Genomic DNA, 23,011 nt, shown 5'->3' with positions numbered 1-23,011 from the left:
GGGTGACCTTGGGCCCCACCCCAGGCCTGGTCGTGTGACTCACATTGTCCACCGTGGTGCTCTGGTCCCTTGGCTGTCACCGGGGTGCTACCAGGCTTGGCCTGCTGGAGGGGAGGCGGGTGGCGCAGGGAAAGCCTCCGGGTCCTCCCCTCCGGGTCCTCCCCTCCGGGGCTTCCCCTGTCAGCCTCTAGCCAGCCACCCGCAGCCGAGGTCAACAGGACCTCCTAGGCCCTTTCCCGCCCCGGCCCCGGCAGATACACCAGAGCCCGACTCGGTCAGCTCGGCTTGCGGATTCATGAGCTGAGTTCAGCCCTGAGGTTTTGTGCTGTCACATTATTGCAGCAAAGGCTGCCTGATCCAAGGCGGCCTCAGACCGTGCTAGAAGCAGCCACCTGCTTCCTCTGGGTATCGGTTTAGAGTTTCACTTCTGGAGACTGTAAATGTTTTTAAGTATTAAAATCCCAAGTGCCCAGACGGAGCAAAACATTCTTCCCTTTTTAAGGCAGAACCAATGCCAATAGCTCCTTCATGGTCAGCGTCATTTTCTGAGGTCTGCAACCCATTAGTCAGATAGTATGTTCAAACTGTAAAAATGTCCTTTGAAAAGTTAGATTGGGCAGAGACGGTCAGGAGTTCTGAAAAGAGCACTGGATAGGGAGTCTGGGGTCAAGTCTTGGCCGCAGTTTTTCTTGTTTTGTTTGGGTTTGTTCTGGCAAGTGGGGCCTGATCTATAATACCTGTCAAGTCATGGAACGGGTGGACATGGGGCTGGAAAGGTTACTTTTTGGTGCTCTCAAAGGATTGATTCTGCTACAGTCAACAAAATCCTACAAAGATGGACAAGAACGACAGGCCTGTCCAGACTGTCTGGACGCTAAAGGGCGTGGCCTGACCCACAGGTGCCATCAGACCCCCTGGGTTCAGGAGCAGGAAGCAGTGAATCCCTGAATCGGGGCTGAGCCTCACGCAGCCCAGGGCCGGGAGCATAACAGGGTGCGAGGTAAATGCTGGTAACACGCCTCCTATATCCCCACTCTGGTTTCTTCCTTTTTTTATCACACGGCCTGAAACCCTGCTTGATAATAGTGTCCACGGCTTGTGTCTTACGGTTCATCAAAATTTTGTTTGGTGCTAAAGTGCGTTTATCCGCTCCAGGCATTTATGGAGTGCTGGTTCCTTGCTTGTCCCTGGGAAGGCCACGGGGGCCAGCGAGGGTCCAGTCCTCCAGGAGCAGGTCTGGTGCTGAGAGGGGGGGTGAACAGAGGCCCACCAGACAACGGGGCTCCGAGGAAAGTGTCAGCCACGTGCCCCCTACACACGTGGGAGCCACTGGCAACCCAGGGACCCCCAAGGCCTGGCATCTGCGGGGGTCTCGGGCCTGAGGCCAGGTCGGCCGGGCTCAGGGAGATGAGAGGCCACGCCTCCGGGTGGGGGGATGGGGTGGAGGCTTGGGACGGCCAGCAGAGGTGGTCCAGGTCGGGAGGGCTTTGCTGACGAGTCTGGTCTCTCTCCCCTCACAGGGCCAGGGCGTCTGTGCCAGAGAGGGGCCACCGAGAACTTGGCTTCCTGGAGGTCTTGGCCCATAAGAGGACTTTTGTGTTTCCCCGGGCCCAGGGCCTCTGGTCACAGGGTGGGAGGTGCTGATCAAGGCTCGTGGGGAGACGGAGAGGGAGGAAGACCCGGTCAGGCAGGAGGGGTCAGGCTGAAGGACGTGGGCGGCCGCGGAGCTGGAGGAGAGGGGAGGGCCTACAGGGGTCAGCTGGCCAGTCTTTTCTCTGAGAAGCCTCTTCACAGCGACTTCTGTGAGAGAAAACGACTTTTCCCAACATCAAGCGAGGAGAATGCTCATAGATCCATATTGTCAGAGCTGAAAGAGGCCTTTGGAGGCACCCCAGAAGGAAGGAACGGGGACGCGCTTGCCATGTCATGCACTCCACACCCTCAGCCCGCCTACTTTCCATTAAACCCACGAGGAGGGAGACAGGGCTGCGGCTGAAGCTCGGGGGGCTCAGCACCCCTAGACGCGCCTCCCCCCCCCTCAGATCTGTGGGGTTTCTTCTTCCCCGGCTGCTAACAATTGCCTATTAACAAAGTTAATCATGGGAGCAACTCCCCTATAACCCTCAGCTGATTGGCTTATTCCCTTTAGAGTTTGTCTGTATCATTAAAAGACCTCTTTCGGTTTTCAATTGATTCGATAGGTCTAATAGTTCATGAGCTTCCCTGAACCGGTAGAGACATTATTTGTGACTATCAATAATTATTTTCTCATTAATGTAATTAAAGATCTCATTCTTTGCTATCTCGGAGCCTAGGAGAAATAAATCTTCCAATTATCTTCACTTTCGAGCTCTTTTTTTTTTTTTTTCTTCAAAATATCTCTAATTATCACTCTTGCTACAAGTATAATCAACTTGCATAAATTAGATCTATTCTTAGCTGTGGTTTAGCTATCCCCCCATCTTTTTTTCTAGCACTTTGTATGTTATGGTGATAAATTCTAAGCTAACACATCCATTCGCCATGCGGCCCAAAATGAAAGGACCAAACTAAAATCATGTATCTACATAGAATTTGACTCAGAAGAGTCCAAACACACAGAAGAACAAAGCTGGATTATTCGGCTGTCCGATGCAGCCCCTTCCCCTATCCATCTACTGCTGGAGTTACGCTATTTACCCTGATTCCCCTGTATTTCTCTTTCTACCAATTGCTGACCCTAGAGATTGCGATGTCTGAGAAGCTGGGACCCATCTTCCACTCTACATTTCCCCGACACCCGGGCTCTGTTTCCAGGGTCACAGGAGCTGGAGGGGAGTGGTACCATCTCCCCCTCACTCACAGTGGTTCTGAGAAACACTTTGTCAGCGTACGAGCCGGTGCTGAGTCAGGTCGACTCTGAGGCCAACAGGAATCACAGACGGAAGCTAGGGCTGTGGACAGGGAACGAGAGGAGGGCTTCTGAGGAGTCTGGGGGCAACACCTTCGGACGGGGCCTGGAAGGGTGGGGAGGGTGCCCAAAGGGGGGACCGCACCTTTCAGGAAAATGATCTCTGTTCCTGGATGAAGAATCAGCACGCCTGGGCCTGCCCCATCGCTCCCGACTTCTGGTCCGCTGTCCGGGTCATCACAAACCGCTGAGAGCTACTCAAGGCTACTCTCGGAGCTCCTGGGTCTGCAGGACACTGGAACCCAATGGAGACGCCCCGGAAATCCTTTGTTCTCAAGTGTCCACAGCACTGCTGTTGAAACCACTGTAGCCAGGGCTGGTCCGAGACAGTGAACCCGTGATCAGCCTCACTAACGAAACTGATAGACCTCCGCCGTATGGCAGCCACTGTGCGCTGCAGCTCCTTGGAGGCCGCTGAACCCAGGTTCTGTCCTTCTCACCATCCTGTAAGGGGGACGTCTTCACGTCCGTTTTACACTCCCGGCTGCGGAGGCGAGGTCGGAGGGTGGGTCTCAGTCAGACTCGCCCTCTGTCGTGGGCGCCCTCGTCCTGACCCGGGGACCCGCTGCTCTGGCCGCAGGATGCCTAACAAAGAGCGTGGCTCCCTCGGGGGAGGGCGTGGCCACGTGGCCACGTGGCCTCGAATTAGGAGCTGCCCTCTGGACCCACTGGCTGGAGAGGCCTAGGGCAGCCGCGCAGCATCAATCGCGTCCCTGAGAGGATGTTGTAGCTGGAAGGCACTTGCTGCCGTGTAAGTGGCCGTTCCCAAATTAGGCTCGCCAGCGACTGGGCGCTTGGCTTGGCCACCTTATTGGTCTGCACGCCCTCAAGTCTGCTGTTACATAATGACTCAGCTGCCTCCGCCTTAAAAGGCTTTTAAATGTCAGTCCTCCCCAGGGCGCGAAGGTGGGGTGTTTGTCTGGAAGTCCCCGAGCTCTGGCCTCGGACCCCCGACTCATCCCTTACTGGAGTCGGGATCCTGGTTCCCATGGCGACCGTGTCCGCACCACTCCTGGGTGCTCGCCTCCTCACCGCCCTGCCGGCAGAAGGGGTAGCTCCTCCGCGGGGGCCCCTCTCCCGCGAGGCTGACGCAGCTCAAGCCAGGGCAGGGGCGCGCCCGAGCCCCAGCGGTTCCCGGGGCGGCGTCCCGAGGCAGCAGCTCCAGCGGCAGACGCAGCCATCTCTCCCCGTTGTCCTCGAGGCTGTCAGTCCAAGACCCAGGAGCCCGCAGCGCTGGCTCCTGCTGGGGCCAGGAGGGAGGGCCTGGTCCAGCCTCCCCTCGGGGGGCGCTGGCTGACTGTCGTCTTTGTCTTCCCTTAGCCCCCTCGCCGCGCATCCGTCTCTTTGTTCGCGTCTCCCCTTTGTGTCAGGACCCAGTCAGGCTGCAGTCAGGCCACCCTGATGACGGGACAGCTGCAGCCTCTCTGTTTCCACGGGGGTCACATCCTGAGGTGCTGGGGGTCAGGACCCGAGCATACAGATGTGGGGAGGCACAGTTCCCCCGAGAACAGACCCCAGCGCCAAGCACAGTGCCTGATGGTCAAGGCACGTTGTTTGCAGGGTGAACCTCCATCCACCGGAGTCTCGGGGCCCTGGCCTAGGAAGCAGGAGGCGCCATCCCTCGCTCCAGGCTGCAACACTGGCTGCAGGGTGGCCTCGCCCGGCGCGTGAGGTTTAGATCATACCGGTCACTCCTTGGGAAGACCGCCCCGCCAAGGCTGCTGTTACACGGGTTAGCGCTGCCCTGGCGTTTCCTGCTGAGGCGCCAGACCCGAGTGGCTCGCCTGCCCTTTGATCTGGCGGCATGGGCACAGCCACTGCTCTGCCCCCTCTCCTGCCTGCCCTGCGCCCTGTCGTGGGCTCCCGTCCGCAGCCAGCCTCTCCTCTTCTGTCCCCCGAGTGTACTGTCCTGCTCCATCACCTGGACTTCGCGCTCTGTCATTCTCTCTGTCTCTGCCTCTCTCTCTCTCTCTGATTCTCCCTGTGTCTCTCTCACTTTCTCTGTCTCTCAGTCTCTCTCTCCCGCTTTCACCCAATCTCCAGGTCTCAGGGACTCCACACTTTTAGAGCCTGTCGTGTGCCCCCTCCCCCCATGTCCTCCACCACCTCCCACCCAGGTGTCCGCAGTAGCCGCCGCTGTGCCGTCCGCATCACCTCGGCTCTTGGCCCCTCTGACCAGTGGCCCTGTGTCCACACTGACCTGAGATGCACCCCATCCTGCTCCTCCCCAGCCTTTTCCTTCAGGTTCCTCTCCTTCCCCGGCCGTCCCGCAGGCCTTGGGGTCTGTCCCCTGGCCTCCGCTCAGGCCCACCTCCTCTCGGAGCCTCCAGGTTGCACCTTTTCTCCCGCCCCTCCTGTCGGATCTGCACCGCCTCCCTGGAGCCCAGCTTCAGCCTGTCTTGTGCGCTCTAGAGCCCGAGAGCCACAACTGCTGAGCCCGCGCGCCGCAACGAAGAGCAGCCCCCGCTCGCTGCAACTAGAGAAAGCCAGTGCAGCAATGAAGACCCAACGTGGCCAAAAATAGAAATAAATAAATAAATGCATTTACTTTAAGAATAAAAATAAATAAGTTGAATACATTTAAAAAAAGAAAAAGTCTACATACATTTAAAAATTACCTTGCTTCTTTTTTTTTGTGTGTGTGTGTGTGTGTGTGTGTGTGTGTGTGTGTGTGTGTTTGTGGTACGCGGGCCTCTCACTGTTGTGGCTTCTCCTGTTGCGGAGCACAGGCTCCGGACGCACAGGCTCCACGGCCACGGCTCACGGGCCCAGCCGCTCCACAGCACGTGGGATCTTCCCGGACCGGGGCACGAACCCGTGTCCCCTGCATCGGCAGGCGGACTCCCAACCACTGCGCCACCAGGGAAGCCCGACCTTGCCTCTTTTTTAAAAAAAATTTAAATTTATATTGAAGTCTAGTTGATTAACAATGTCGTCATGTTAGTTTCAGGTGTACAGCCCAGTGATTCAGTTATACATATACATGTATCTGTGCTTTTACAAACTCTTCTCCCATTCGGGTTATCATGGAATATTGAGCAGAGCTCCCTGTTGCGCAGCAGGTCCCTGTAAAAGCCTGAGGAAGGAATGTGCCCCTCTTCTGCTTGCTTCAGATCTCTCCTTACAGATACAATCTGACCAAACAGCTGGCTTTGCCTAAGGACTCCAGTCACATATCCTGCTTAAATCCACCTCCGGGAGGAAGGGTCCCCCTTTGGCCTTGAGATAAACGAATAAGTTTTCTTTTTGTTCGAAGATGAAAGTCACACCCGTGGGCCAGGATCCCTTTTTGCTTTGGCCACTGGGAAGCCCAGGTTCTGCACACCAGCCCTCCGCACATCCCTGCGACACGGGGGCTGTTTCTGTTTGGGTCCAGTGTCCGCCCTCCGGGGGTGGCTTTGTGCTCCGGGGTTGGGGAGCAGTGTGGAGAACAGAGTTCTCTGGGCTGGCGTGACGGAGTCCCCCTCTCTCACGGGAAGACGTCTGCTTTAAGTCTCTACCCCAACAGCCTAACCTCAAACCCACACGCGTTCATTCTGACTTTTCTCAGACTCCACAGAACCGGACAAGCCTTTGTGAATACGAAACCGGCTCAGAGTGTTTCAGCTTCACGACTCAGCCTTGAAAAAAATCCCTCGGACCCAGAGCTTAGACATTTAAATCTTATGCAAATAATTATGGCGAACGCATGAGTCAGAAAAATGTGCTTTAAGTTGGGCTGCCTGCTCCTTTCAGTGTTGCCTTTTATTTGAAAAATAGGCAAACAGAAAAGGAATTATGTCTATTTGCTTTTTCTGTGAAATATTTTAATGGTTTGCTCTGTCTGAGAAAACCTGATGTTTAGCTCAAGTTGATAGAAACCACAAGTGGACGTGTCACAACAAGCCAGAGAAAGTTACTTTTGATGTGTTTTATTGAGATATCCATGGTACTTTCCAATTATTTTATGCCAAGAAAGGTAGTTCCTCACAAAAAATGATTTCTTTTGAAAACCACAAGTGTAACTTGTCAAACCTTAAGCATCACTGAAATCTATCACAGGGAGTGTTCTGGAGCGGCTGCCCTGCTCCCGGCGGAAGGAGGAGGGTCTGATGGAGTTGAATCTCGTGTGCGTGGCTGGCTCCCCCATACTGTGTCTGCCCATGGAGAGGCTGGCGTGGAAGGTGCAGCCTCCGGGGCCTTTGTACCACAAACAGCCCTGTCCCCCGGGCGGGTTCTGAGGTCCTGTGCTGGGTGCGTGTGGCAGGCTTGCGGGAGAGCCGATGGCACAGGGCATGGTCTCTAACGCTGAGGCCTGGGGCAGCTCTCGGCCGGGGAGCAGGAGGCTGGCTCTGCCCACGCGGCGCACGGGTCCGGTCCTGGCGTGCGTGGTGGAGCCCGTGTAGACTCACCGCCTCTGCAGCAGCAGGAAGCACGCCCTCTCCTCGGCACCGGGCTTTTCAAAAGGGAGCTGAAGAAACAGTCCACAGACGCAGAGACAACAGGCGGGAGGTGTTTGCAGATTAGATGGAAACCACATGAAAGGCCCTTTGGAGGAGAAGCGGGGTTTGGACTTGACTCAGCGGCGGGAGGGGGCTGAGCCGTGAGGGCCGGATGAGGGCAGCCCGGAGGGGCCTGTGAGTGGGAGTGGGTGGGCGTCTCCTGGAGGGGGGAGCCGGGGCCACGGTCCCCCACGTGGGATGCGGGGGCCAGCGCAGCCCTGCGGACAGGGGTGGGTGTTGCTGTAAAGACTGGCGTTAGAATCCACGCTGGGGAAAGGGAAGCAGGCCCAGAGGTTCTGAACGCTGCCTGGGGCCCTAGGGGGATGGGAGCCCTGGCCCGTGCCCGCAGGGTCCCGCCCTGGGACTCTTCCTCTGGTGACCTGAGTCCTGTCACTCAGTGCTCTTTAAAAAAGAGGATGAAGGCAATGAACACGAGAAACATCTCTTTTATAAGCTAACACTTTGTTAAAGGACAATGGGCATCTTGAGTGCGCAGGCGACAAGTGTCCAGCCGGCGAGCTCGCCCATCGCAGAGCCTGCACGCACGTCGAGCCACCGGCGGGAGTGGCCCCGCCACGTCGCTGGGGCCGAGTCCGAGGGTGGCGGATCGGGCCTCACGCACTTGCCCCGGGCGGCGTGGACACGAGCAGAGGAGCCCTCACCTGGCTGCGAGGGAGGCTGCACACTGGCCAGGTGAGGTCTGCCCGCCCTGTCCTTCCTGGAGACTTTCACACGCACTCGCTCTGGTCTGGAAGCCAGGGCACAAGGAGCCCCCCCTTCCTTCGTGCCTGGGCCGCTTCCTGGAGCTCCCAGATCAGGCCCGTCGGGTGCAGAGTCCACCCTGATGCCTCCTGTCCCTCCTTCCTGTTACCCAGCAGCCTCTACCTGGGGATCGTGGACGGGGTCACCTGTCTCCTGCCTCTTCTTCTATCTCCCCGCCCCTGCACCAGGGCCGGGCCTGGGGCCGGGCACCTGGCACGCGTAACAGGGATGGTGAACAGCCCCGGTCACCCAGCTGCGGTGGGAACCCAGCCTGGGGCCACATGCTCCGGCAGGGCCCCCGGGTCCCCGAAGGCCGGAGCTGGTGAGGTTGCCGTTATCCTTGGATGGAGCCTCATGGGTGCCGCCAGAATTCGTGTCATTCTGAACAGCCGTGCTTCCGAGGATCTTACATGGCACGGCACGTGGAAAATGAAGACATCTGTGCTACGTGATGGAGTACGTGGCCTCGTCACCTGTGTGCCTGGCACCTCGAATGCCGGGGACGTGCTGATTTCTATCTGGGGTCCTCGCCCTCCCTTAAGACACAGGGAAGGGCTTTCTCTCAGTGGGAGTGAGATCTGGGGAGGGAACCACGGGGCCAAGTGTTACAGCTAAAGGACTAGATGTGTTGGGCCTGGAGGAGCTGGACAGAGTGGACCCCAGGTGAGGCCCCAGCTCCAGCCCCAGCTCTGGGGGTGGGGAGCCCCTTCCCTCTCTGCTCTCGGTTTCCCCCGACGGGCGGGGTGGACAGGACCCACGCCGGTCCTCTGTGATCGCCTTCTCCTCCTCCTTGGTCTTTGTCTCTGTGTCTCCCAGTCTGTCGCCCGGCTCCCCGGGGAGCCCAGGGACACCTCGTTCCCTCAGCTCTGAGTAATCATCCCCGAGGCCACTTCCTCGCATCCCCCTTTTATCAGCGTCTTTGTAGCTTTATCCCTCGTTCCTCTCTGTGATTTCTAGACGGGCTGCAGCTCAGCCGGTCGGTCCCTAAAGCTTGCTTTCAAAACCCTTGCAGTTAAAGCTGTTATGATGGGATTAAGGGCGCTCTCTTTTCTTTCACGCAATCATTCATTAAGATGCCTTTTTGCCCAAATTACACTGTGCCTTGCCAAGCGGCGCGCTCACCTGCCAGCCTGGTCTCTACCGCTAAGTCGGCTGCCGGTGCCCTGCCCTGTGGCTGCCCGCGGGCTGGGGTGCTCCTGCCCGTCTCAGGCCCAGAGCCCGTGCTGGGCTCGCCTTCCCCCAGTGTAGCTTTGCACCCGCAGGTCTCCTCTTGGAAAGAGCCGGCAGCCGACCCAGGCCGCGCGCGTGGGCGAGTGTGTGTGCTGTGCGTGCATAGGGCTGAGTCTGGAATCCGCCGATGAACACTCCTGTGTCTTGTGTGAGGTCGGGGTGAGGCCCTCTGGAGCGGGCGGCCGCGTCTGGAAGTCAAACGAGGACATGGAATCGGGTGTGAACCTGAACGTGACAGGGCAGGGGTGCGTGGGCCGCAGTCCACGGTGCTCACGGCAGCAACCGGGCTGTGCAGCGAGCCCACGGCTGTGGGCGGTTGGCAGGGCGACCTTACACAAGTCCACCCGGGGGCCGCTGGAGGCCCGAGACTCACTGTGGCCCCAAGGGAGCCCCATGGGGTCAACCTGCTGCCCGCGGCCCCCTGAACACGTGTCCTTGTGCTGCCTGTCTGCTCCTTGGCTCCCCGGGTTCTGGAACCTCCTGTGTTGTCCTGTTGCTTTGCCCCTACGTGGAGTCCGGGAGGAAGGGGCCGTGGAGGGCGGGGTGGGGAGGAAGGCCTGGCGTCCAGCGTTCGCCGTGTCCTGCAGCAGCTTCACCCCAGAGCCTGGCCTCAGACGACCCACTCGGCCCACTAGCGCTGCGTGTCCCGGCGCGGATCAACGGCTCTGAGTTCCACGTTCATCACGACGCTTTCCTTCTCTGCGAAGGGCCTGATTCCATCTCTGCTTTGGGAGCCCAGTGTGAGCCGGTGACGGCTGTGTCGCGTGAGCTGAGAGCACACTGGGTCCCCCGCCCTCGCGTGCCCTGCCCCTTCCCCAAGGGGACACTTTGCCTTTTATTTTTTATTTATTTATTTTTAATTTTTATTTTTTTTGTGCTAGGCAGGCCTCTCACTGTTGTGGCCCCTCCCGTTGCGGAGCAGAGGCTCCGGACGCGCAGGCGCAGCGGCCACGGCTCACGGGCCCAGCCGCTCCGCGGCCTGTGGGATCCTCCCGGACCGGGGCTCGAACCCGCGTCCCCCGCATCGGCAGGCGGATTCTCAACCACTGCGCCACCAGGGAAGCCCTACTTTGCCTTTTAGAATTCTCACTTTGTATCCTTATGATGGTCACATTCAGGACTAAAGTGATAATTGCTCCTTTTATAGTTTAATAGTTCTTCTGGTTTTTTTTTTTTTTTTTAGTACAAATTTGCAATGCAAAAGTATAAGACAAGGGGAAAAAAGCCAGCTCAAGATTCAGAATATGGAGAATGTTTCCACTTTAATTTACAGCTGCTTGAGTCACCAGGCGAAATACTTCATCAAAGCACTTCCGGCAAAACTCAGAGTTTGAACGAGAGCGTGAACGCGGTGGCGGCCCAACCTGAGGGATGGAAACCCACCAACCACGGCCACACGCCTCAGGTGAGGATGCTGAGTTTCCCGCACACTCGGGGCCTGGACACTGGGAGATACTGTAACCTCGCGGGCGGTCGTAAGCGATGACACAGAGCCGCCAGACTCCCGACGCCTGCACCCGGGTCCCCCGGTGCGAACACGTGCAGCACGACGTGGCAGCGGCGAGCTGACGTCAGACCGCACGCGCCCTGCGTGCTCCCGTGTGCGCACGCGCGTGCACGTAGCTCCGCGCCGTTTCCTCACAGGGGTGGGCTGTGTCTGCTGCAGGGTCGGGAAGGCGGAGTCCGGGGCCCCGTTCGTTCGGGTCCTCCCTGCCCCGCCCTCACTTCGCAGCTGAGCGCGTCTCTCGTCGCTCGCTTTCCGAGGTCGCTGCATAAGTGGAGAGAGAGCCCGTGGCACCGCTGGGACCAGGTTTTTATCCGCAAGGTGGCCTCGCGTATCAATAGCCCCTCCCCCTCCTGTCGAGTGGCTCCGCCCACCCGTTGGCCGCGGAAGGATGGGGTGGTCGGTTCCCGTCTGGGCCACCGCAGACGAGGCTGTGGTGAACGTTCGTGGCAGGTTTCCACATGAACCACGTTCACGCCTTTTTAAGGAGCAGCAAATGCTCGTTGCGTTCCTAAGTTGGTGACCAGGCTTTGCTGAGCCAGGGTGGCACCGTGAGGGCCCTGGTGCTTTGGGCTCCGCGGGCCTGGCTTTGAGCGCCCGCGTTGCTGCTTCCTGGTTGTGTGATCTCAGACAGGTAAGCTGCGGGTGCCAAGCCTCGACTTCGTCGTCTGGGAAATGGGGCCGTGACGATGCGTGCTTTGCAGGCTCCTCGTTAGGGTTAAATCAGCTGCTGTGCCGTGCGCTCGGCGCAGTGCCTTCAAGAAGCGGCAGTTGATGTCGCCGCCACTGTCATTACCTGGAATGTCTTAAAGGCTGCCCAGTGGGAGGGTGCCGCCAACTTTGCTCCCTGAGGTGGAAGGGCCCCTCCCGCCCCGTGAAGCCTCACAGCTGACCTCCAGGTGAAGATTCCTACACTTTTTTTTTTTTTTTTTTTTTTTTTTTTGTGATATGCGGGCCTCTTACTGCTGCGGCCTCTCCCGTTGCGGAGCACAGGCTCCGGACGCGCAGGCTCAGCGGCCACGGCTCACGGGCCCAGCCGCTCCGCGGCACGTGGGATCTTCCCGGACCGGGGCACGAACCCGCGTCCCCTGCATCGGCAGGCGGACTCTCAACCACTGCGCCACCAGGGAAGCCCTCCTACGCTTTAAAACGTGTTCTTCCTCATTTTATAGATATTCTTATCAAAAAGCACCACCCCTTCAACTTTGCCTTCGTAAGCAGGATTATTTCTTTGTTTTTCCTAAAGCAAAACCACCTCCTGCCAAGGTAGGGACACTTGAATGGTCCATTCAAACCCAGTTTGTATCCTTTAGATTGATAAGAAGTACAGCCAGTGCCAAATCCCGAGGGCCCGTGTATACACAAGGGCGTGTGATCAACAAACCAACCCTTCCAAGCCTCAGCTCTCCGACCCCCTCCTCCCATTCGGGGGGAGAAGGGGGCTGCCAGAGATGTCCCTGGAGGAGGGTCCGGTCCCGCGGCAGAGACTCTGAGCCGAAGTGTCAGCCTGAGCCTCGGGGCTGGAGGAGGGCTTTCCGAGGGGACCGGGGCGCACCCTCCAGCAGGCGTCTCTCTCCCTGCGACTGCGCCGCCCCCGAGTGAAGTCTTCCCGTGCTCTGAGATGAGTCCCATGCTCGGGGCCACCTCGGGGGGACCAAGAGCGGGTCTCACGCAGGGACCGCCCGAGGCATCAACCTTGCCTCCTCTCTAAGAAGGTTCCCCCAAACAAAAACATCCATCCAAGCTGTGCTTTTCGTTCCAAGGGAGAAGAAGTCAGGATGTCTTTAGGCTGCCCACTTGTAGTTTTCGACTTTAGGGTCTTTTTACAGTCATTTTGGCAAAATGTGATGGCAGCCAGTTTTCGGTGCAATAGTGAGAGTACAGACTTCCTCCCCACCTCAGATCCGTGCTGCTCCCTCCCAGGTCAGGAGAGAGGGAGGGCGGTGGCCAGCAAGTGGGGGGGAGCGTAGAGCCTGTACTCTAGGCAGACAGCAGTGCTGGGATGCAGGATGCGCCCTTTGCGGTGCACCGACAGTGACTCTGGTTGATGACCTGGGTACTCGCGCCTTTACCTATCAGCTGTCTGCTGGGGGGACAGCGGGATGGCCCCTCTGCGCCACACGCAAGCTCCCGGGGACGGGGGAGCGCGCAAGTGTCCCTCGCCTGACGGGCCCTGAGAAGTCATTTCCTGAAGCCCTTTACTCTGCAGAACGTGAGGCCCAGGGGGGCGAGGTGCCACCCGTCCGCGGCCTCGGGCGGGGCTGAGTGAGAAGCCGGGTCTCCCGCTGCTGCTGGAAGCCCTCAGTTTTCAGTTGTTATTTTTGGGAAATTAGAAGCAAACATATTTTTAGATGCTTGGAGGTGAGAGGCCGTACGGGGCAAGTGCACGGGGCTACAGTAGCCGAAATACTACTCGTGCCGCCCTTCTGGGCCCTGCGATGGGGGTGCGTCTCCTCCCAGGCCTGGCGAGTCCCCGCGCAGCTGCGGCAGCGGATGCCCAGCTCTCCTCCCGGCAGCATCGGCGAGTCAGACACGGCCCAGATCCGGGAAACGAGCTGTGGACGCCCGCGGAGGAAACCTTCACGGGTGTGGCTGTTCAGTGATGCTTCCCAGGGTCCCTGGGGCTCCGCTGGACACAGAGCTCACACAGCCCCCTGGATGCCTGTCCTCCCAGGGCCGAGGATCAAGTGGCTTCCCTAAGACGCTGTCAGCATGTCCGCTCTCTGTGTCTTGGGTCCCTTGTCCCTAAGTCAGGGACGGGATGAACTGTGGATGAGCCCACACCTCGCAGACGGTGCTTCCAGCAAGGCCAGCCAAGGCGTGAGAAAGGCCGACACGGCCAGTGGTCAGTCAGGACGAGCCGCGACGAGGCTCGCCCTGGTCACGCCCGTCTTCTATGCTGTTCTGCGGGACGCCAGCTGACTCTGAGAAGCGGGGTCGCTTGTCCCGCTTGACACCTAAGGAGACTGAGCCCGGAGCAGCGAACTGTCCTGCCGGCGGCGGGCGGCCTGCAGGCGCTCCCCGGGAGGCGCCGTGAGCATCCTGCATCCCGGGCTGGCCGCTGGCGCGGGGAGGAGGGCGGCTCTGGTGTCTGGGGCCGGCCTGCCCGCTGCAGGTGGAGATGCTCACGCTCCGCTGAAACATCTTCGTGTCCGTCTGGGACGGTTTGGTCGCAGATGGCGCTTTCATGAATGTCACGCTCACTGCCTGTGCTGGGGGAGCAGCGTCCACGGCCAGAACAGCCCGCCTGCTCCGCGCCCAGCCCTGGCTGCCCGGGGAGCTGGGGAGTGTCGACCCCCCGGGGCCCTCGCTCTCTGCCCCGCAGACCTGGTCGCTCGTTCCTTAGAGCCTCCACCTCTGCTGCACCCGCACCAGCCTTTCTTCCTGCCCTTCGCCGCTCTCTCCCGGCCTCCTTGCTGCACGAGAGAAGGCGGATCTCGCGCGCACCCGGGGCGATCCGGCTCCTTTGAGAGCCTCTACGCTGCCGCTGTGCCAGCTCTGTCCCTCGCCCTCCAGGAGCGCTGGCCAGTCCCCTCTGTCCTCCCCACCCCCGCCTCTCTCTCCGATGCCCCCATTTCGCTGCTTCACATCCTCCTCCAGCTCTGCACTTCTCAAACCTTTTCCAACACGACTCCTTTACAAGCTTGAAAACTATCGAGGACCCCGAAGAGATTTTGCTTATTATGGAGGAAATTAAAAATGGAAGAAATTAATTTTATTACTTATGAATGAATTTTAAAGAAGTTATTCACTCATTTAAAAGTAACAACAAGAAACCCAGTACATAAATAACATATTTTGATAGAAATAACTCTATTTTCCGAAATGCAAACGTTTTAATGAGAAGGGTGGCGTTGATTTATATTTCTACAAATGTCTTTCATGTCTGGCTTGAAACGAGATAGCTGGATTCTCATATTTGCTTCTGTATGTAATTTTTTAAAAAGAAAAACAGCTTTCGGGCTTCCCTGGTGGTGCAGTGGTTGAGAGTCCGCCTGCCGATGCGGGGGACACGGGTTCGTGCCCCGATCCGGGAAGACCCCACATGCCGCGGAGCGGCTGGGCCCGTGAGCCGTGGCCGCTGAGCCTGCGCGTCCGGAGCCTGTGCTCTGCAACGGGAGAGGCCACAGCAGTGAGAGGCCCGCGTACCGCAAAAAAAAGGAAAAAAAAGAAAAACAGCTTTCATAGGATATTATTCACATACCATACAGTTTGCCGATTTAAATTGAATGATTTGGTGTTTTCACCATATTCACGGAGTGGTGCAACGGTCACTACAGTTAACTTTAGGTCATTTTCATCATCCCCCTCAAAAGGAAGTCCATCCCCATTGGCGGTCACACCTCATTTCTTTCCAACCTCCTAACCATAGGCAACCACTAGTACACTGTCTCTGCAGATTTCCCTATTTTGGATTTTTCATATCAATAGAATATTATAATATGTGGTCTTTTGTGACTGCCTTCTCTCACTTAGCATCATGTTTTCCAGGTTCATCAAGTTACTGTTTGATCCTTTTTATTGCTGATAATGTTTCATTGTATGTATGGATAGATCACATTTTGTTTATCCATTTGTCAGTTGATAGACATTCAGGTATTTCCCACTTTCTGGCTATGATCAATAATGCTGCTGTGGGCATTCATGTACAAGTGTTTGTGTGGTCATATGTTTTCACGTCTCTTGATTATATACCTAGGAGGGGAGTTTCAGGGTCATAGGGTTACTCTGTTTGACATTGAGGGGCTGCTTAACTTTTCCAAAGTGGCTGCACATTATCCTATCTCCCATCAACATGTCAACACTTGTTGTCATCTGCCTTTGTGATTATGGCCATCCTAGTGGGTATGAAATCAGACTTCATTGCAGTTTTGATTTGCATTTCCCTAATGGCTAGCAGGGATGTTGAAAGGCTTTACATGTGCTTATTGACCATTTGAATATCTTCTCCGGAGAAATGTCTATTCCGAAGATTCTTCACTCATTTTCAGCAGGTTGTCTTTTTACCATTGTGTTGTATGAGATTCTAGATATCAGTCTCTTACCAGACATACAACTTTCAAACTTCTTCTCTCATTCTGTGATTGTGTTTTTCACTTTCTTGGTGGTGTCCTTTGAAACAAAGAAGTTTTCTGTTTTTATGAAATCCAAATTGTCCATTTTTCCTTTTGTTGCTTGAGTTTTGGTGTCATACCTAAGAACACGTTTTCTAGTTTATGGTCATAAAGATTTACTCCAATATTTTCTTCTAAGAGTTTCACAGTTTTAGCTCTTACAATTATGTTTATGATCCATTCCAAGTTAATTTCTGTATATGGTGTGAGGTTGGGGTCCAAGTTCATTCTTTTGCATGTGGATATCCAGTGGCCCCAGAAGGCAATTCTTTCCCCATTGAATTATCTTGGAATCCTTGTCAAAAATTGATTGATCATAGATGTGAGGGTTTATTTCTGGACTCTAAATTATTGATCTATATATCTGTCCTTATGCCTGTACCACACTCTCTTGGTTACTGTAGCTTTGTAATAAGCTTAAATCAGGAAGTGTGTTTTCTGACTTATTCTCTTTCAAGATTGTTTGGACTATTATGGGTCTCTTTCATTTTCATGTGAATTTTAGGATCAGCATGTTTAATTTCTGTAAAAATGGCATCTGGGATATATATAGGAATTGTGTTAAATCTGTAGATCAATTTGGGGAGTGTTGCCATCTTAACAAAATTAAGTCTTCCAATCCATGATCATAGATGACTTTCCATTTATTTAGATCGTTAGTTTCTTTTAACAATGTTTTGTAGTTTGGGGGTACAAGATTTATACTTCTCTTGTTAAATGTCTTCCTAGATATTTTATTCTTTTAATGCCATTATAAGTGGAATTGCTTTCTTAATTCCATTTTCAGATTGTTCATTGTTAGTGTATAGAAACACAATAGATTTTTGAGTATTGATTCTACATTCTGCAACTTTGCTGAACTTGTTCATTAGTTCTAATACTTTTTTAGTGGATTCATTATGATTTTCTATACATAAGATCATGTAATCTGTGAAGATAGTTTTACTTCTTTTCCAGGATGGAAGTCTTCCCTCCCTTCCTTCCTCCTTCCTTCCTTCCTTCTTCCTTCCTTCCTTCCTTCCTTCCTTCCTTCCTTCCTTCTTTCCTCCCTCCTCCTCTTCTTCCTCCATAGCTCCCTTCCTTCCTTCCTTTTCCTTCCCTCTCTCTCCCTCTGTCTCTCTCTTTCTCTGTCCCTCACTTAATTGCCCTGCACGGAAACTCCAGTATAATGTTAAATACAAATAGTGACAATGGACATCCTTCTCTCTTCCTGATTTTAAGGGAAAATCATTTAGTCTTTCACCATTAAGCATGATGTCAATGGTGGATGTTTCATTGATGCCCTGTAATCAGTTGAGGAAGTTCCCTTTTATTCCTACTTTGTTGATCATTTTATCATGAAAGGGTGCTGAATTTTGTCATATACTTTCTCTGGGTCTAGTGAGATCATCATGTGGTTCTGTTTTCCTATTAATATGGTGTATAACATGCATTGGTTTTCGTATGTCAAACCAAATTTGTATTCCTGGGGATAAGTTCCACCGAGTCATGGAGTCTAAGCCTTTTTATAAGTTACCAGATTCTGTTTGCTAGTATTTTCTTGAGGGTTTTTACATTTATATTCATAAAAGTTTTCTTTTTATTTCTTTTTCTGGCTTTGACATCAGGGTGATGCTGGCCACATAGAATAAGTTTTTGAAATAAATTTTAAAATAAAATATTTGGAATAGTTTGTAAATAATTGATAGTAATATTTTTAAAGGTACTCAGTAAAATTCACCAGTGAAGCCATCTTGGTCTGTTTTGTTTTGTTTTTGTTTTTCTGGAAGTTTTAAATCAAAAATTTAGTAAATTGAATTTCCTTATTTATTATCAGTCTATTCAGATTTTCTATTTTAGGCAGTTCTGGTAGTTTGTGTTTTTAAAGGAATTTGTCTCTTTTATCTAAGTTACCTAATACGCTGGCATACAGTTGTTCACAGTATTCTATTAAAATACTCTTTATTTCCATAAGGTTGGTAGTGACATCCCTATTTCATTCCTGATTTTAGTAATTTAGATCTTCCTGCTAACAGCTTGTCAATTTTGTTGATCTTTTAGAAGAATTAGCCTTTGGTTTTCTTAATTTTCTCTATTGTTTTTCTATTCTTTATTATGTTATCTCTGATCTCATCTTTATGGTTTCCTTCCTTCTGTTTGCTTTAGGTTTAGTTTGCTCTTCTTTTTTTAGTGTCTTACAGTGGAAAGGTAGGTTGTCAATTTGAGATATTCCTTCTTTTTATTTTTATTTTTTTCCCTTCTTTTAAAATATAAGTGGCTACTGGTGTAAATTTCCTTCTAAGTAATGTTTTAGCTGCATCCAATAAATTTTGGTATGTTGTGATCTTTATTTCCATTCATCTCAAAGTATTTTATAATTTTTCACAGAATTTCTACTTTTATTCATTCATCATTTAGGAATTTATTGTTTAATAGCTACAGATTTTAAAATTTACCAAATTTCTTTCTGTTATTTATATCTAATTTTATTCCACTGCTGTTGGAGAACATACTTTCTATGACTTTCTTCCTTTAACACTTATTTGGGCTTACTTTTTGGTCTTGTATATCATTTATCTTTCAGGATATGCTATGTGTGCCTAAAAAGAATGTGTATTCTGGTGGTGTTCTGTAGATATCTGTTAGGGTCAGTTGGTTTATAGTATTGCTCCAGTCTTCTATTTGCCTGCTGGTATGCCTAGGTGTTCTATCCATTATTGAAAGTAGAGTAGCAGAGTCTCCAACTGTTATTGTGGAATTGTCTATCTCTTGCTTCAGTCCTGTCACTTTTTGTTTCATGTATATTGGGGCTCTGTCAGGTGTCTTAAAGTTGATAATTGTTGTATTCCTGATGGATCAATCTTTTCTTCATTATAAAATAACCCTCATTATATTTAGTAAATTTATTTTGTTTTAGTTTTTTTTGATATGATGTTAGTAAAGCCACCCTAGATTTTTATGATTGTTGATTGCATTATATATGTATTTCCATCCTTTTACTTTTGACCTACTTGTATCTTGAAGCTAATATGTATCTCCTGAAGACAGAATAGTTAGATCTTTGGATTTTTAATCCAGTTAGACAGTTTCTGTCTTTTGATTAGATTGTTAATCCATTCACATTTAGTGTTGGCATTGATATGGTTAGATTTATGCCTACCATTTTGACTTTTTTTCAATAAGCCTTGTGTTCTTTTTGTTCCTCTAATTCTCCTTTAGTGCTTTCTTCTGAACTATCTGAGTGGATAGTTTTTAGCATTACATTGTAATTTCTATAATAATTTTCACCATATATTTCTAAATTGCTTTGTTAGTAATTGCTCTATGCTCACAATATGCATTTTTTTTGTGTGTGTGTGTGTGGTACATGGGCCTCTCACTTCTGTGGCCTCTCCTGTTGCAGAGCACAGGCTCTGGACACACAGGCTCAGCGGCCATGGCTCACGGGCCTAGCTACTCCATGGCATGTGGGATCCTCCCGGACCGGGGCACGAACCCGTGTCCCCTGCATCGGCAGGTGGACTCTCAACCACTGTGCCACTAGGGAAGCCCTCACAGTATGCATCTTAATGTAGAATCTACTTCAGGTTTATACTAAAAATTCACTGAGATATTGAGATGTTACTGCTACAAAGCTCCCCTTTGTGCTATTGTTATACATATTATAGCTATATATGTTACAAACCCAAGAATACATTATTATAATTATTATTTTATATAGTTGTATATCTTTTAAAGAAGCTTGTAGAAGAAAGGCATGCAGGCATGTATTTTTAGTGTTTGTTATATTAATCTTCTTATTTACCGTTTCTCATTCTCTTAATTGATTGCTGCAGATTCAAGTTACCATCTGGTGTTATTTTCTTACCCCAGCAAACCTTTACTGCCACTCATCTCATCATTTGTGTTGTTATTGACATACATACCGCATTACAGGCTTCCAGATGTACTTACATACATACTACTTTATATAATTTCTTTTTAAATTGGTTAAGAGAAGAAATGAGAAGATATATGTAATTTTATTGTGTTTTATAACTACATACAGGCACACCTTGGAGATATTACAGGCTTGGTTCCAAACAATTGCAATAAAATGAATATCACAATAAAGCAAGTCACATGAATTTTTTGGTTTCCCAGTGCACATTAAAGTTATGATTATACTATACTGTAGTCTAGTAAGTGTGTAATAGCATTATGTCTAAAGAAAAACAATGTACGTACTTTAATTTAAAATACTTTATTTCTAGAAAATGCTAACCATCCTCCGAGCCTTAAGTGAGTAGATATCTTTTTGCTGCTGGAGGGTCTTGCCTCAGTGTTGATGGCTGTTGACTGGTCAGGGTGGTGGTTGCTGAAGGTTGGGGTGACTCTGGCAATTTCTCAAAATAAGACAGCCATGAGTTTCCTGCATTGACTCCTCCTTTCATGAATTATTTCTCTGTAGCATGCAATGCTGCTTGACAGCATTTTACTTACAACAGAACTTCCTTCAAAACTGGGGTCCATCTTCTCAAACCCTGCTACTGCTTTATCAACTAAGTTTATGTAATAGTCTAAATCCTTTATTGTCATTTCAACAACCTTCACAGCATCTTCACAGGAATAGATTCCATCTCAAGAAACCACTTTCTTTGCTCATCTATAAGAAGCAACTCCACATCTGTTAAAGTTTTCCCATGAGATTACAGAAATTCAGTAATATCTTCAGGCTCCATTTCTAATTCTAGTTCTCCTTCTATTTCTACCACATCTGCAGTTAATTCCTCTACTCAAAGTCATCCATGAAGGTTGGAATCAACATCTTCCAAACTCCTGTTAATGTTAATATTTTGACCTCTTCTCATGAATCATAAATGTTTATAATGTAATGTTAATATTTTGACCTCTTCTCATGAATCATAAATGTTTACAATGACATTTAGAATGGTGAATCCTTTCCAGAGGGTTTTCCACTTTCTTTTTCCCAGATCTATCAGAAGACTCACTATCTATGATGACTATAGCCTTATGAAATATGTTTCTTAAATAATATGAATTGAAAGTTGAAATTAGTCCTTAATCCATGGGCTGCAGAATGGATGTGTTGGCAGTTGTGAAAGCATTGATCTCATTGTACATCTCCATCAGAGCTCTTGGGTGACCAGGTGTGCTGTCAGTGAGCAGTAATATTTTGAAAGGAGTCTTTTTTCCAAGTAGTAGTTCTCAAAAGTGGGCTTAAAATATTTAGTAAATTATGTTGTAAACATATGTGCTGTCATCCAGGCTTTGTTGAGAGCACTGGCATATTAGATTTAGCATAATCCTAAGGGCCCTAGGATTTTTAGATGGTAAATGAGCATTGTCTTCAACTTAAAGACACCAGCTGGTTTAGCGCCTAACAAGGGAGTCAGCCTGACCTTTGAAGGTTTAAAGCCAGGCATTGACTCCTCCTCTTTAGTATGAAAGTCCTAGATGCGTCTTTTTCCAACAGAAGACTGCTTCACCTACATTGAAAATATGTTGTTTAGTAATGCCACATTCATTCATTATCTTGGCTAGATCTTCTGGATAACTTGCTACAGCTTCTACACCAGCACTCACTGCTTCACCTTTTACTTTTATGCTATCAAGATGGCTTCTTTCCTTAAACCTCGTGAACCAACCTCTGCTGGCTTCAACATTTTCTTCTGCAGTTGCCTCACCTGTGTCTCAGCCTTCATAGAATTGAAAAGAGTTAGGGCCTTTCCTGGATTAGACTTTGGCTCAAAGCAATGTTGTGGCTGGCTAGATCTTCTATCCAGACCACTTGAACTTTCTCCATATCAGCAATAAGTCTATTTTGTTTTCTTACAGTTCATGTGCTCCCTGGAGCAGCACTTTAAATTTCCTTCAAGAACTTTTCCTTTGCACTTACAACTTGGTTAACTGTTTGGCACAAGAGGCCTAGCTGTCAGACTGTCAGCTTTCCACATGTCTTCCTCACTAAGCTTAAGCCTTTCTCATTTCTAGCTTTTGATTTAAAGTGAGAGATGTACAACTCTCCCCTCACTTGAAAACTTAGAGGCCATTGCAGGGTTAACTGGCCTAATTTCAGTATTGTTATGTCTCAGGGAATAGGGCTGCCTGAGGAGAGGGAGAGAGACAGGGGAATGGCCAGTTGGTGGGGCAGTCACAACACCCACAACATTTATCGATTAAGTTCGCCATCTTGTATGGGTGTAGTTCCTGGCTCCCCCAAACAATTGCAGTAGTAACATCGCTGACCACTGATCTCAGATCAGTACAACAGATATAAGAATAGTGAAAAAGGTTGAAATATTGCAAGAATTACCAAAATGTGATAAAGAGACACAAAGTGAGCCAATGCTGTTGGAAAAATTATGCTTATATACTTGCTCGCTGCAGGGTTGCCACAAACCTTTAATTTGTAAAAAAAACCCATAATATCTGCGAAGTGCAATAAAGCAAAGTGCAATGAAGCAAAGTGCAATACAACAAGATATGCCTGTCATTACTTTACCTGCACTCTTTTTTTCCCTGTGAATTCTAATTGCCATCTGGTCTCACTTGTTTTTAGTCTCAAGAACTTCCTTTAGCATTTTTTGGTAAGCTGGGTCTACTAGCAACTAATCCCTCTATTTTCGTTTATCTAGAAATGTCTATTTCACCTTCCTTTTTCAAAGATAGTTTTTCTAGATAGAAGAGTCTCAGTGATAGTTTTTTTCCTCCAGCACTTTTCTGTCATCCACTGCCTTCTGGCCTCCATTGTTTCTAATAAAAAGTTAGCTGTTAATCTTACTGGAGTTCCTTTGTGTGTGATGAGTCATTTTTCTCTTGTTGACTTCAAGATTTTCTTTGTCTTTCAGCATTTTAACTCTGATGTGTCTGTTTGTGTATCTCATTGAGATTGTTGAGTTTCTTTGGTTGTTGTTGTTGAGTTTCTTAGATGTGCAGATTAACATTTTTAAAAATCAAGTTTGGGAAGTTTTTAGCTATTATTTCTTTG

Source organism: Kogia breviceps, chromosome 9 (assembly GCF_026419965.1).
Source record: "Kogia breviceps isolate mKogBre1 chromosome 9, mKogBre1 haplotype 1, whole genome shotgun sequence".
NCBI classification, from domain to species: domain Eukaryota; kingdom Metazoa; phylum Chordata; class Mammalia; order Artiodactyla; family Physeteridae; genus Kogia; species Kogia breviceps.
The sequence above is the reverse complement of the archived record's forward strand: the minus strand, read 5'-3'. Positions refer to the sequence as shown.